The following is a 12,460-nucleotide window of genomic DNA, read 5'->3' on the forward strand; positions in this document are numbered from 1 at the left end:
TATTTTTCGATCATCTCCAAAAGCAAGAGGCCCCTCTGTATCTCTGAATTTAGTCCCATCTATATGATTTGCTTGTCTATGATATTTGGATATATTCGACAACGAAATCAGCACAAAAAGCCAAAAGTTCGCCTTTTTGTGTATTTTGAATATCGTCTGTATGTTATTTTCAACTGTAAAATGTAAATTTTTGTTTTTTTTTTCATAAAAGTAGTGGTCCATTCTGTCCGCTGTCCTAAACTCTAACTTCATGCGAGATTTCGTGACTTTTCGTTTCTATTTGTGACCTTTATAACGGCTGCAAAATCAGGAAAATTTTTAGTTGTTGGTCCATTTAAACCCTAAATATATTGCGGGCATCTTTGAAAACAATAGGCCTAGCCATTCTGAGCCTAAAACTACCCTTATGACAATTTTCGTGGGGATCGGACGATAATTGCAATCTGTATATAATAACCCCAACCTGTGTTGTAAGGTGAAAAAATATTACAAAATGTACACTTGAATATTATAAGACAAATTAAAAAAATCGCATGCGATGAAAAATATGAAAAAATGTCACAGAATACTACAAAATCTATATTAACGTCATTATTGGTATCTTTTTATGCGATTTTTTTAGATTTTATACTTTTATGTCAAGAGGGCATTCTGAATTGACAAAATTTGTCAAAATCGCTCCAGCCATTCTGGAGATATAAGCGTTCTAGCTAACATCCCCTTCCTTTGTATATATACATTGTATATATTTTGCTATATATTTCCGATATTTTTACTATCGGCATCTACGTAACGGTCAGAATTGACCTGTTCGTCTATTTGTGATTTCGCCGGCATTAAAAATATTCGCGGTTTAATGGAAAATTTGACTTTTATTTATCACAAATGCTTTGGTCTATTTCAACAACTAAATGTTACCCGATGACCATCAAAATTGGAAGGCTTCTGCCCAGCCCGAAGCTCTAGCCCCATGCTAACTTTCGCTTCGATTGGTCTATAATTGTGACCTGTAGAGCAACTACAAAATCAGGAAATTTTTCAGTTTTTGGTCCATTTCAAACCCTAAATATTATGCGATCATCTTCAAAAAAAAAATAGGGTTCTATTCTAACATTAAGCCCAACTAAATTTCGTGAGGATCGGGCCATAATTGCGACCTGTAGAGTGATTACAAATTAACATGGACAGACGGACGACGGATATCGTAGCTAGATCGACTCAGCTCGGCGAGATAGGAAGATCCATATATACTTTCCGATGTGGGAAATCTATATTTCGAGGTGTTACAAAATTTTTGGTCCAATCAAACTTATAATACCCCCAACACATAGTGTTGTAGGGTATAAAAAGTGTTTTTGTCTCTATAAAAGGAGAGAAATAATTTGTTAGCTTTAATTTTTCAATTTTCTGTTTTCAATACAATTTCGTTGGTAAAAATTAATATTTTTATCAGACAATTCAGAGCTAAATTTGCACCAGTATTTCAATTATGATTCATTAAAAAAAAAACAGGTAAAAAATCTGTAACTTCGTCCGGGACAAACTTTTAATACTCTCGACCATTTGGTACAAATTTGACAATTTTCAAAAAAAAAGTAAAATCTGTTAAAATCTTAAAAATACCGCATAGCCAACTTTTCTCATAAGTTATTACAATATTTAAATGCGAAACTTGAAGAAAAATCTGTTTATTAAGTAGCTAAAATCATCAAAATATCGAATATAGGGGCTACCGTTATATGGGGGCTATATGAAGAAGTGGACCTACAAAATATACATGTGTGCAAAATTTTAGCCTTCTATCTCAATTCGTTCGAAAGAAATCGTGATTACAACAGACAGATGGACATGGCTTTTTGGCATTTTTTTCTTAACAAGTTGTACTTGATTCTTAAATATAAATAGCTTAAATTTGTATATAATGACTTTATGTCTGTTAGGTACTTTTTCAAAAAAGTTTAACTTAATTGCAATTAAATTATACAAAGGGCATGTTGTAAAATACTCCGGCATCTCAAAAATGTAATCCTTACAAATATCAAAAATTATCAATTTCCGCATAAAAATTTGGTAGTTAAGTAGAATATTAAATCCGAAGATGCCTGAGAACGTTATTCCTTTTTTAGCCTTTTTTCAGCGGTACATAACTTGCAAAGAAAACTAATATATATTTTATTCGAATAAATACTCTTCATACAATTTACGCAAATTTTTTTTTAAAGCATATATCTGTCGTTGCGTATCTCAAGATTTTGATTTGAAGTTCTTTTCCATATAAGTTTTTTTCTTCTAAATTCTTCATGGGCTGATTTTTTATGTATTTTTCGGCATATTGCAGTACAAATATACCACATTCATAAGAATCATATTGTTTGTCGCACGAAAAATTTTTAATAGACCATGTTTCCTGCTTGATTAAGAAAATCTCTTGCAAATAGTATTCAATCAGGTTGGTGACTTGCCGTGTTAAGCTTGTCTAGGATCCAAACATGATAGTTACCTGGATTTAATATTCAATATTATAAGATAATAGTGATTATCTATAATGTGTGGAATGAGTATGGAAGTTGAAGAATGGGAGAAAGCTTCGACTAATTTTTGGTGGTTTTGGAAAGCATAAGAATCAATTTGTACGGGGAGTGCTTTGTAGGTACATTTGTTTTCATCTAAAAGAATGACAATTCCGGCATTTACAATATTATTGCGTAGCCACTGTTTTGGTCTAAGTGTTTCCAAATCAAAAATAGAAATAATATTGTCGCCAAAAGGTCTACCTACGAAATATTTATCATATAGTGTTTTCAAATTACATACAAATATTTTGTCCAAATCAAATTGTTTAGTGTATTTTCTGAATACAATTTGTAGGGATTGTATGTATTTTTTTGGGTATAGACTCCATGATTGTGGTCAATAAATTCACGACTACACTTTAAAGTTTCAACTGTCGTAGCAAGTTTCTGCAATCCTGAAAATTCCTGCGAAAACATAGGCTGTGTTAGGCGGGATTTGTGTTTTTTTTTTATTCCAGCTTTCTGTAACCATTTTCAGGTCTTTATTAGATTCTTTTCCAAAAACTTTTGACTTGCTGGGTTTTTTATTCTTTTTAGAAGCATTGACCTTTGTTCCAACTGCTACGGATTCATACAACTTATCGTATAGGAATGTTATATCAATGTCAGTGGCTAGTGAACGATAATATTTATCGACTTGCCTCACGAAGCGCCCGAGTTTGTTCTTTTGATCCTCCAAAACCAAATTTTTCAAATTTTTGTAATGAGCTTCTATTGGCCCATTACTAACACGATTGGGTTTTTTAGATAAAACATCCAATAATATTTGTCCAACATGGTAGGAATGCGATATACTTTTTTAGTATGAAATTGAGAATTTTGGGATGGTAATATGGATTTGGTTGTCCATCTTCATCATATATTTTCAAGGATTGTACCCTTGTTAATATATCCTGAAACTCTTTTGTGAAAGGACTTGCACTTGAAATTTCTTCTAGTGTATTCTCTACAATTTCTTCTAAATATTTCTTTCCAATATTTTCATCAAAAATATATTCTTCAATAGGCGTCTTTACAAAGCGTATAAATTCCCCTTCAGCTTTTCCAACATTCTCATTTAAGAATCTACCACTTAATATTGTGGACAACATTTCGAACCATTGTTTGCATTCATTCAACGAAGTAAAGTTAAATGCTAACCCCATTGCTTCTCACAGAAATTCTCTTAATTTTACATTATTTAGAGAAACTTGTTCATCAATGTCTTTACATATAATTTTAGTGTAGTGGCTAGTGCAAAATTGTATTGTCACGAAATCTATCTGCTGCGCAGCATTACCATTCAAAACTTGTTTACATTTTACCAAGTATTGATGAATGTTTGCCATTCCATTAAATTCGGCTAGAATAGCATTAATAATTGCATAGCTGCAATCCGTTACTACTCTTTTGCATAATGGCCATCTCAATTTATGGGCTTGGCTTTTAAAAAATGTAAAAAAGAGGCAATTTCAAAACTTGTGTGATTGCACAAAATAGCATCAGCAATTGGGAGTATCTTTTTACATTCTGGTATATGTGCAATAATTGAATATAGAAAGATTCGTTTATTTGAGCATTTTAAGGGTTCCACAACGCTGCCTGTGGCGTCAATCCGAAGAGTATAATTTGCTTTTTCTAGTAACAAGGCCTAGAATTTGAATAACATGTCTATTCTCTCTAAATTAAATAAAAAAACTTTTAGTGGAGTAGCTAAATACTGTATAAAATGTATATAATTTGTTTCACTCATAATGAATGTGCTTATAAATGGATACACATCATAATCAAAGTGGGCCTTGGCTTCAGATCGAATTTTCCGAAATGTAGATAGAGACCTTAAATTTTGCTGTTTTCCAACGAAACGTAAAAATTTTGACTGCTGATTGATTACCTTTTTCTTATACAATATTGCCTTTTTATTAAATAGTTCTGCTTTAATGAGTTGTCGTTTCGGACCCCTAACTTGACAATATTTGTGCAAGCCAATTTGGTGTTGAAGTTCTTTTTGGACCGAAACACTTTGCAAGTCTCATTTTCCAGGAATAATTTCAGTACGAACGTACAACAAGCTTGATCGTTACAATAAGCATATGCTACGAATATGTTGCCATCACTGTTAAACCTACTGGATCGTATATTAATGTCACACACGTTATTGGATGCCTCGTATGTTACTCGAAGGAAATCTTGCAAAAGTTTCTTTTGACTAAAAGTATCATTTTGGTTGGCTATGTTTTGAACACCTTTGCACGAAAATTCGCAATCGAAAAACTTACAATCTTTGAATGTAATTTTGCTTCTCTGTTTATCCGCAGATAAACGTTTTACCAAACGTACACTCCTGTTTTTCATTAGGACTTGCGGACTTTCGGTACTTCTTTAACAAATCCACATGGAAATCTTCCTCGGGTGTACCGTTTAGCTCGTCACAGCTAAGAATAGAACTCTGAAAAACGAATGCATCGTTATAAATATTTTGGATATTTCTAGAAAAGTAAGTGTTTGAAATTGTGATGTGATCAGAATATATTTTTTTTCTTTTAGATCTGAAACACATTTAGAAACAGTAATTACTAAATTGTATTCCTGTTTTAATACAATGGATACTTACTATGTTAATAGTAAAATCATTTTTGGGTTCTGGAAATTCCGATTCATTTTCTTTATCAATCGCATTTTGGCTGTCTTCCACTATCAACATTGTTTCTAATGGAACTTCCGACACCTCAATGACTTCAATCGATTTAATGGGATTTTCAAATATGTTTTGGTTGTCACTGAAAGAGTTATCTCAAAAAGGTGTATATTCCTTTTTTTTCCATTTTTGAAAAATAATTGTGCTCCTCCATAATGTGGCACATTTTATTACCAGGATGAACGTCAGATTTCAGCTCCAAGACATTATCTTCCATAAGAGGCCATTCTTCCACAGAATCGACTGATGTCTCTAGGACTTCTCTGGTATCTGTACCATCTGAACTGAGGCGTTTTTCAATAGCCGTACTTTCTGCCATTAGTAATACGTTTGGCGACACAATTTTTTCACGGCACATTTCATCACCAGGATGAATTTCAGATTGGCGCTCTAAAGCAATGCCTTCCATAGGAGACCATTCTTTCAGAGAATCAACTGATGTCTCTAGGGCTTCTCTGGTATCTGTACCATCTGAACTGAGGCATTTTTCAATAGCCGTACTTTCTGCCATTGGTAATACGTTTGGCGACACAATTTTTTCACGGCACATTTCATCACCAGGATGAATTTCAGATTGGCGCTCTAAAGCAATGCCTTCCATAGGAGAACATTCTTTCAGAGAATCAACTGATGTCTCTAGGGCTTCTCTGGTATCTGCATCATCTACCACTGGTAATATGTTGAGCGACATTTTTTTTTCACCCAATGAATCTTTTTGTTTGCCTTTTTCAAGTAATTGATTCGCATAGTATGCGATTCTTTGGCGATTTCTTTTGTTATTTTTAAGTCGCCGGTATTTTGCAACATTAGTAACTTCATTTACTTTGTCAATTATATTTTGAAAATGACCACGTTCATCGCTATAAAAATATGTTAGTTGTTCTAAGAATTTATAACTTTTTAACAATTCTTTTAAAGAAATAATGAAGCACTTCAACATTTTAGATTTTTATTTTTTGCATAACTTGGGAAAAACATGCGTTGTTTATCAAAACTCAAATACAAGTGGAATTTTTTCATATTCAAAAATTCGCTTCGTTTCATATTTACCAAACGAAATCGTCGTAGATCAGGTGGTCCATTCCGTTCCATCCCGTTTTCCTTTTCCAGTACAGTTTGCAACGTTTTGCACAGTATTGCATTGAAGTTTGTTAAATTATATACAGATAATAATTTTAAGGTAATTCGTATTACAAACGAATATCAAGTTTAAGAATAGTTAATTTTATAGCGTGTATTTAACGATATTAAAATGTATAACATTTGTATTTGAAATCATATTGGAATATCTATGCAATGCCATTTATTAAATTTGGCATCACTTTTCTTATTGAAAAAAGACGCACTACTATGTTTCAGAAATTTTTTCGTTTCATTTTTCCGCATCGTTTCATGTTTCCAATATTGTTTTCATGGTAGAAGAATACAGGTCGATGCATCAACATTTGTGAACATTGATATGTCCAAAATATTTAAATATTTCAGAGGTTCCTTGAGTAATTTTTCATTCAATATTTTTAATTTCAAAAAACATTGAAAGTTAATTGCCATGTGTCGATGCGGCTACCTGTATCATTTTATGATGATTGGATTGTAGCATGCTACAATGAAGAAAAGATGGACTGCGTTGAAAAATGTTGCAATTAAAGATGCCTACCTGTATGGATTGTAATGTCGTAGTTTCTGTCAAAACAAATGTAACAAGTTGTTTATTATCAAATAAAAAACAAAACATGTTCTATTTTCCTCTAAAGATTTTTTTAATTATTTTGTTAAGGACTCAACTGGATGGACTCAAAGGAATCTGATTAGCGGCCCCAAAATGACAAACGTTTACAACTATGTCAAAATAATGCCTTCGAGGAGAGTCCACTATAGTTACAACAGGCTGACATGATGACCAGTAATCTGGATGAGCATGGCAATCAATTTGGGTTTTAAAACTGTGCCTAAATAACTGGCAGTTCTCTAGAATATGATGCAATAGTTATCCATGAGAACTGCGTAAACCTATGGTAAATGGTAGTTACCGATGAGGATATTCATTAAAGTCCTTCCAAACTGCACCAAAAGAGAAGTTACTCTCAATCTTGCTAGTTTAAAGGAACTATTATGATTGAAACTAAATGTAAGATTATTTGATAATTTTTAATACATTTTTTAATAAATATATTTTTCAGGTCATACTCACATACCTCGTAGAATATACCTTGCAATTTTCAGAAGATTGTTATTTAAATGCCTATCAGTTGTTACCTAAAGCCCGATTAATGCCCGATTTAAATTCCCTGGCCAATTATCCGTTGTTTTGAGAGCAAACTCATTAACCGGTGTCATGTTCTAAGCAAGAATGTCGATGAAACCTCTAAAGGTTCAATTAGGTGTGCCGTAGCAATAACCATACCAATAGCTTTAATCACATCTAATGTTATCGATTAGCGGCCAAAGCCATACACAATTGTTATATATAATTTCTGCAAAAATTTTCAAATATAGAAATGTATAAATCAAATATAACAAGTTAAAAAGTATCAGTCGTATTTTGACATCTGTTATGATTATGGAAACTCCTACCCCTCTATGGAGTGGGTTGTCCATTTCATACCAGACCTAAATAAATACGGTATAAATGTTGCGACGTGACGGGTTCTGTCTATATTGGTAACTTCATCATAAAATCCATATTCAACGCAAGTTTCTGGTTGAGAGAAATATTCGGACATAGCCAATTGTAAAGAATCGCTGACTTGTTTCTTAAGTTATGACAGAAAAAGTATTGAAAATTGTGACCCTTTTTGGGTGAGGTACCAGAGGGGGTTCTTCACAACAGATCTTGTGTTAGCAAAAATTCGTATATGTGAAATTTAAAGAGAGTTGAATGCTTATCTGGCTTATTTTGAGCGTTTGTTTTCTCAAAATCTTGAACCCTGTGGGGGGAGGTACCAGAAAAAATGGTATATTTTTATAAGGGATCTTGTGTTGGTGGAAATATTGAGATGTGCCAAGTCTGAATGGAATCGGATGTTAATTTCGCATGGATATTCAAAATGTTGAACCTTTGTGGGGGAGGTACCAGAAGAAGCGGACTGATATTGCCCATCTCACAACCCGATATATATTTGACAAAATATTACGATGTACCAAGTTTGGACCAAATCGGATACTCCCTTCGAGATTTATCGTGCGTACCAGCCAGCCAGACAGACAGACGGACATCGCTAGATCGAAACCGTTATTTCGACTAGGCACGTTTTGACCATATCAAATGATATATACTCCCTCTAGCCATATGGCTGAGGGTACAAATATAACAAGTAAGCAAAGGCTATAGTCGTGCGGGGCCGATCATGTAATACCCTACAACATTACATAATGGTAGAAGTCCCCTTATGTCCAAATCCATTTTGGAAGATTTCGCTTTTGAAATTGTGTTATAGACCTTTTTGACTAGGGACATATGTCCAATACTTACGCAAACCGTCGTCCTGTTAGTTACAGTCAAATATAATCCGATGGTCATCCAAAATGATACACTTCTTCCCTGTCCTTTACTCTCTTCTCATGCTAAATTTCGTGTCGATTGGTTTCAATTGTGTGATAAGGAAAATTTTTCTGTTTTTGGTACATTTGAACCCCTAAATATTTTTCGATCATCTCCAAAAGCAAGAGGCCCCTCTGTATCTCTGAATTTAGTCCCATCTATATGATTTGCTTGTCTATGATATTTGGATATATTCGACAACGAAATCAGCACAAAAAGCCAAAAGTTCGCCTTTTTGTGTATTTTGAATATCGTCTGTATGTTATTTTCAACTGTAAAATGTAAATTTTTGTTTTTTTTTTTTTTCATAAAAGTAGTGGTCCATTCTGTCCGCTGTCCTAAACTCTAACTTCATGCGAGATTTCGTGACTTTTCGTTTCTATTTGTGACCTTTATAACGGCTGCAAAATCAGGAAAAATTTTAGTTGTTGGTCCATTTAAGCCCTAAATATATTGCGGGCATCTGGGAAAACAATAGGCCTAGCCATTCTGAGCCTAAAACTACCCTTATGACAATTTTCGTGGGGATCGGACGATAATTGCAATCTGTATATAATAACCCCAACCTGTGTTGTAAGGTGAAAAAATATTACAAAATGTACACTTGATTATTATAAGACAAATTAAAAAAATCGCATGCGATGAAAAATATGAAAAAATGTCACAGAATACTACAAAATCTATATTAACGTCATTATTGGTATCTTTTTATGCGATTTTTTTAGATTTTATACTTTTATGCCAAGAGGGCATTCTGAATTGACAAAATTTGTCAAAATCGCTCCAGCCATTCTGGAGATATAAGCGTTCTAGCTAACATCCCCTTCCTTTGTATATATACATTGTATATATTTTGCTATATATTTCCGATATTTTTACTATCGGCATCTACGTAACGGTCAGAATTGACCTGTTCGTCTATTTGTGATTTCGCCGGCATTAAAAATATTCGCGGTTTAATGGAAAATTTGACTTTTATTTATCACAAATGCTTTGGTCTATTTCAACAACTAAATGTTACCCGATGACCATCAAAATTGGAAGGCTTCTGCCCAGCCCGAAGCTCTAGCCCCATGCTAACTTTCGCTTCGATTGGTCTATAATTGTGACCTGTAGAGCAACTACAAAATCAGGAAATTTTTCAGTTTTTGGTCCATTTCAAACCCTAAATATTATGCGATCATCTTCAAAAAAAAAATAGGGTTCTATTCTAACATTAAGCCCAACTAAATTTCGTGAGGATCGGGCCATAATTGCGACCTGTAGAGTGATTACAAATTAACATGGACAGACGGACGACGGACATCGTAGCTAGATCGACTCAGCTCGGCGAGATAGGAAGATCCATATATACTTTCCGATGTGGGAAATCTATATTTCGAGGTGTTACAAAATTTTTGGTCCAATCAAACTTATAATACCCCCAACACATAGTGTTGTAGGGTATAAAAAGTGTTTTTGTCTCTATAAAAGGAGAGAAATAAATTGTTAGCTTTAATTTTTCAATTTTCTGTTTTCAATACAATTTCGTTGGTAAAAATTAATATTTTTATCAGACAATTCAGAGCTAAATTTGCACCAGTATTTCAATTATGATTCATTAAAAAAAAAAACAGGTAAAAAATCTGTAACTTCGTCCGGGCCAAACTTTTAATACTCTCCACCATTTGGTACAAATTTGACAATTTTCAAAAAAAAAAAGTAAAATCTGTTAAAATCTTAAAAATACCGAATGCCTATGCGACGACGTAGGCCTGCATAGCCAACTTTTCTCATAAGTTATTACAATATTTAAATGCGAAACTTGAAGAAAAATCTGTTTATTAAGTAGCTAAAATCATCAAAATATCGAATATAGGGGCTACCGTTATATGGGGGCTATATGAAGAAGTGGACCTACAAAATATACATGTGTGCAAAATTTTAGCCTTCTATCTCAATTCGTTCGAAAGAAATCGTGATTACAACAGACAGATGGACATGGCTTTTTGGCATTTTTTTCTTAACAAGTTGTACTTGATTCTTAAATATAAATAGCTTAAATTTGTATATAATGACTTTATGTCTGTTAGGTACTTTTTCAAAAAAGTTTAACTTAATTGCAATTAAATTATACAAAGGGCATGTTGTAAAATACTCCGGCATCTCAAAAATGTAATCCTTACAAATATCAAAAATTATCAATTTCCGCATAAAAATTTGGTAGTTAAGTAGAATATTAAATCCGAAGATGCCTGAGAACGTTATTCCTTTTTTAGCCTTTTTTCAGCGGTACATAACTTGCAAAGAAAACTAATATATATTTTATTCGAATAAATACTCTTCATACAATTTCCGCAAATTTTTTTTTTAAACATTGAAGACATTGCTCGTCTAAATTTCTTGTTGAAGAACAATGAAAGCATATATCTGTCGTTGCGTATCTCAAGATTTTGATTTGAAGTTCTTTTCTATATAAGTTTTTTTCTTCTAAATTCTTCATGGGCTGATTTTTTATGTATTTTTCGGCATATTGCAGTACAAATATACCACATTCATAAGAATCATATTGTTTGTCGCACGAAAAATTTTTAATAGACCATGTTTCCTGCTTGATTAAGAAAATCTCTTGCAAATAGTATTCAATCAGGTTGGTGACTTGCCGTGTTTAGCTTGTCTAGGATCCAAACATGATAGTTCCCTGGATTTAATATTCAATATTATAAGATAATAGTGATTATCTATAATGTGTGGAATGAGTATGGAAGTTGAAGAAGCTTCGACTAATTTTTGGTGGTTTTGGAAAGCATAAAAATCAATTTGTACGGGGAGTGCTTTGTAGGTACATTTGTTTTCATCTAAAAGAATGACAATTCTGGCATTTACAATATTATTGCGTAGCCACTGTTTTGGTCTAAGTGTTTCCAAATCAAAAAAAAATAGAAATGATATTGTCGCCAAAAGGTCTACCTACGAAATATTTATCATATAGTGTTTTCAAATTACATACAAATATTTTGTCCAAATCAAATTGTTTTAGTGTATTTTCTGAATACAATTTGTAGGGATTGTATGTATTTTTTTGGGTATAGACTCCATGATTGTGGTCAATAAATTCACGGCTACACTTTAAGGTTTCAACTGTCGTAGCAAGTTTCTGCAATCCTGAAAATTCCTGCGAAAACATAGACTGTGTTAGGCGGGATTTGTGTTTTTTTTTTTTTTTTTTTTTATTCCAGCTTTCTGCAACCATTTTCAGGTCTTTATTAGATTCTTTTCCAAAAACTTTTGACTTGCTGGGTTTTTTATTCTTTTTAGAAGCATTGACCTTTGTTCCAACTGCTACGGATTCATACAACTTATCGTATAGGAATGTTATATCAATGTCAGTGGCTAGTGAACGATAATATTTATCGACTTGCCTCACGAAGCGCCCGAGTTTGTTCTTTTGATCCTCCAAAACCAAATTTTTCAAATTTTTGTAATGAGCTTCTATTGGCCCATTACTAACACGATTGGGTTTTTTAGATATAAAACATCCAATAATATTTGTCCAACATGGTAGGAATGCGATATACTTTTTTAGTATGAAAATGAGAATTTTGGGATGGTAATATGGATTTGGTTGTCCATCTTCATCATATATTTCCAAGGATTGTACCCTTGTTAATATATCCTGAAACTCTTTTG

The sequence above is a fragment of the Musca domestica genome, unplaced genomic scaffold (genome assembly GCF_030504385.1).
Source record: "Musca domestica strain aabys unplaced genomic scaffold, Musca_domestica.polishedcontigs.V.1.1 5, whole genome shotgun sequence".
NCBI classification, from domain to species: Eukaryota; Metazoa; Arthropoda; class Insecta; order Diptera; family Muscidae; genus Musca; species Musca domestica.